Raw genomic sequence first — 4,879 nt, 5'->3', positions numbered from 1 at the left:
TGCATAACTTTTATATATATATGAATTTAAATTCGAGCAATTTGAAAATTTCGCTAAATATTTTTACTTTCTTGCTTATCCTCTTCGTGTCAAACTGGCCCATAAGGCCCCTAGTTTTTTCCCCCATCCAGTTAATCCTTCTCTATTCAGATCTTCGTTAATGCATCGTTGCCATATGAGTCTTGATCTCCCTCTTTTTCTCTTTCCACCAGGTGCCCTTGAGCTTTTTAAGGATTTTTTCTATATGTTCTTAGAATATTACCGAACCCTTTCCATCTTCGTTTTAAAATTTCTTTATTGACAGATGGGATATTAGCTTTTGTTAAAAGATCTTTATTTGTTAAACTATAGGTTGCAACTATAGGTTCTAACTATATATTAAATTACATTATATAAACTGAAACTATCACCAAGTATTTTTTTTAGCATATATTTTGAAAAGTTTCAAATTTTTCTTTTTTCGATTTCCGGGGACTCCAGCATTCGGCCCGATACAGAAGAACATACAGTAGCCTTATAGACATTTATTTTTGCTTTTAATTTCATATTTGAGGCTCTTAAAAATATCAAACTGTTAAACTAAAAATAAAACTGTTTAAATTAACGCAAGTCAGTTCTCTCCTGAAAATCCTACAGAATAATATTTACACATTCGAAAAATATGTATTTAATTAACAAACTGACATATTTTTGAAGGCCTGCTAATAAATATTTTTATTTGTAGAGTATGTAATTTTTACATATAATTTTAAAATATTTAATTTATATTAAAAAATGCAAAATATTACTATAATAGATAAAACAATGCTTGAGGCTTTTGGGATCAGTTACGAATTAGAATAAGTTAGGAATTATTCTTCTTTGAAATTTCATAAATCAGGAACTTTTGCCGATAACGTTATAGTTAGAATCAACTGCACTATTAATCTAATAAAGCATAATTAAAAGCACCTTGGCAATTTAGGTCAACTTTTTGAGCAAATATCATCGACTCTTAATTTATGAAGTCTATAGAACAAAAGTTATTATGTGAGATTAATAATTTTTTGATTCAGTGCACTTGAAACAAGAAAAGCTTTCAAAAATTTTTCCTTAAAATCCTTCTGCCATCTTTGATGATGACTGATATACCTAGAAAATAAGATGACAAACTGTTGAAAATGTGTTGTTATCACCAATTTTTCAGCTTTTAGAAAAATGTCAGAAAAAAAAGGATTTGAATATTTGTTTGTGAAAAGTAGTAAATCAAAAATAATCCTATCAAAGCATTATTTTCAGTAAGAATAAATGAAGATTTATGCTTCAGTCTGTTGCGTATTTGAAATAAAATTTGACTTTCTTCTGTAATAAACAGTAAAAAGAAGTGAGTCATTGATAAAATATAATAATAAATAAAAATTAATAAAACTTGTAAAACAATAAATAAATACTATTTTATATTAAAATTTTTTTAGTTAATATTATATTTTTAGCGTATGTATAGTATATACTCTTCAGTAAAAATAATGATTTATAAAATAATTACAGTATTCAATAAAAAATAATAAATATATTTCATTTCAAAATTTAAATTTTTTTTCATACTGCAGTTTTTCTTATGAAAGATTTTTTTCTCAATTTGTTCATATGTTTAAATTAANTTCCCATCCAATTACTCCTTCTCTATTTAGATCTTCGTTAATGCATCTTTGCCTGATTAGTCTTGATCTCAATGTTTTCCTCTTTCCACCAGGTGCCCATGAGCTTGAAAAATTTTTAAGGATTTTTTCTATATGTTCTTAGAATATGACCGAGCCATTTCCATCTTCGTTTTAAAATTTTTTTTTTGTTGACAGATGGGATATTAGCTTTTGTTAAAAGGTCTTTATTTGTTAAACTATAGGTTGCAACTATAGGTTCCATTTATATATTAAACTACATTATATAAACTTTAACTATCACCAAGTATTATTTTTTAGCATATATTTTGAAAAGTTTCAAATTTTTCTTCTTTCGATTTCCGGGGACTCCAGCATTCGGCACGATACAGAAGAAGGTACAGTAGCCTTATAGACATTTATTTTTGCTTTTAATTTGATATATGAGGCTCTAAAAATATCAAACTGTTAAACTTAAATTAAAACTGCTTAAATTAACTCATGTCAGTTCTTTCCTGAAAGTCCTACAGAATAATATTTACACATTTGAAAAATATGTATTTTATTAACAAGCTGATATATTTTTAAAGGCATGTTAATAAATATTTTTAATTGTAGAGTAGAATTGAAGAACAATCGCACCCCTCTGCCTAAACAGGCATACGTCAACAATTGTAGAGTGTAAAATTTTTACATGTAACTTTAAAATTTTTAATTTATATTAAAAAAAGGCAAAATATTACTATAATTAAAACAATGCTCGAGGCTTTAGGGATCATTTAGGAATTAGAATAAACTAGGAATTCCTCTTCATTGAAACTTCATAACTCAAGAACTTTCACCCGATAACGTTATAGTTAGAATCAACTGTACTATTAATCTAATGAAGCATAATTAAAATCACCTTAACAATTTAGGGCAACACTTTGAACAAATAAAATTGTCTCTTAATTTATGAAGTCTATAGAACAAAAGTTATTCTGTGAGATAAATTATTTTTTGATTCAGTGCACTTGAAACAAAAAAAAAGCTTTCCAAAATTTTTCTTTAAAATATTTCTGCCATCTTTGATGATGACTGATAAACGTAGAAAATAAGATGACAAACTGCTGAAAATGTTTTGTGATCACCAATTTTTCAGTCTTTAAAAAAATGTCAGAAAAAACGGATTTGAATATTTGTTTGTGAAAAGTAGTAAATCAAAAATAATCCTATCAAAACATTATTTTCAGTATGAATAAATGAAGATTTATACTTCAGTCTGTTGCGTATTTGAAATAAAATTTGACTTTCTTCGGTTAATAAACAGTAAAAAGACGTGCGTCATTTATTAAATAAAAAAATAAATAAAAAAAAAACTTGTGAAACAATAAATAAATACTATTTAATACTATAATTTTTTTTAGTTAATGTTAGAATTTAAGCATATGTTTAGTATATACTCTTCAGTAAAAATGATGATTTATAAAATAATTGCAGTAATTAAAAAATGATAAATATATTCTACTTCAAAATTTTATCTTTTTTTCAAACTGTAGTTATTCTTATGAGAGATAATTTTTCCAATTTGTTCATATGTTTAAATTAAAGTGAATCGAAACGAAGGCGTTCTCCCTGAAGAAACTATACCTACAGGATGCTTTACATAATTGCCTCCAAAATGTCACGTCATGACAAACATTTCGCTAGATTAAAATTTTTCTAAGATATAGCTCGAAAATCAAACTAGGGAATCAAAATTTTCTATCTCTTGACTAAGCTATTGGAACTACATTTTCAAATTGCAACCCTATGTACCATTGAAATTGGAAATTATAATGTCATAATGTGTCATGGTGACGGCCACTACAAAAAGCTTCCTAAATCTTCCTTGGCAGAAGTGTACAACTAAGGAGGTTAGAACATTCTACAATGAACATCGTCCTTGGTTGTAATCATGCTGACTGCCAACGAACATCTCTCTCACACGTTCCTCCTTTCACATATGTTTTTAGACTGCATTTTGCTAAAATATGAGTATATGTTGCTTCAATTTTGAATACAAGAGGCTTTTAAATTCGGCTATTTTTGATTTGAGATAATTTTGACACAGTTTTTCTCATATTTAAGAAACATTTTTTACAGTACACAATAACATAAATACGAAGAAAATCATCATTAATAAACGCGCCAAATATTTAACTTTTATTTGCTATTATGCAAACCAAGTAAATATATAAGCAAGTAAGGAAACTAAAAACATGATGAAATAGACAATTTACAATAAATAAGCACTAGCAAAAGTAGATTATACAAATAAGTAATACATAATAGATACAATCATAATGTTTTGACACATTGAAATATAATACATGATCAGAAAGTTTGAATGATCACAGTGTAAAAGTTCCTAGATAAAAGTACGGTAAAAAGTAAAGGCAATCAGGATGTCAGTATTTTTACCACGAAATTTATTTTTACAGGAACATGTTACGGAACTGAAAATGTGATATACTGTAATTTTTACTGTTATTATTACCCTACAATCCATTTATTAATATAATTAAATAAATAGCACTGTTAAAATTATGGTGTAATATTTTACGGTAAAAATAAATTCAGTTAAAATGGATTTTTTCGGATGATACTACCAAACTATTGGTACTTTAGACCATAATTTGATCTGGAATTTTTTTACACGGCATTCTAATGCTTGTAAAATTTAACCCAAATTGAACCCAAAATTTAAAATTTTCGAAATTCAGGAGATCTATGAACGCTTAGGATATTTTATGCATGTTTATTAGTTTCTTTGAAATCATTCTAATAATAAGGTAATTTATAAATGCATATAAAGATGGTAATAGTGAGATATGCTATTTGACATAAAAAATCAGTATATTCACTAGTGATTTTTAATGAAGTACTTCGTTAAGAAAAAATATCAAAAATTGTTCGAAACATAGTTATCATTCCCGCACAAGTGGTACAACATTTAAACCGAATACATTATCGCTTTCAGAAGAGAGCTATTCAGAATCTAACGCTCATTTTGTTCCAATCTTTTAAATCTCGCTTTTATTATACATAATCACATGTCATCCAGCTGACCTCATTTCCCCACATATCCTGTCCTTAAGCTATTCTAGAGAAATACTTCCTGAGCAGTGCAATTTATCGCATGAATATACCTTCCATGAAGTCCTCTGAGGTGGAGAATATGAGTTATTATGAGTCTTTCTGTATTCTGCCTCTCATCTCCC

This window comes from Parasteatoda tepidariorum, chromosome 2, assembly GCF_043381705.1.
Source record: "Parasteatoda tepidariorum isolate YZ-2023 chromosome 2, CAS_Ptep_4.0, whole genome shotgun sequence".
Taxonomy (NCBI): Eukaryota; Metazoa; Arthropoda; class Arachnida; order Araneae; family Theridiidae; genus Parasteatoda; species Parasteatoda tepidariorum.
This window is presented reverse-complemented; position numbering follows the sequence as displayed.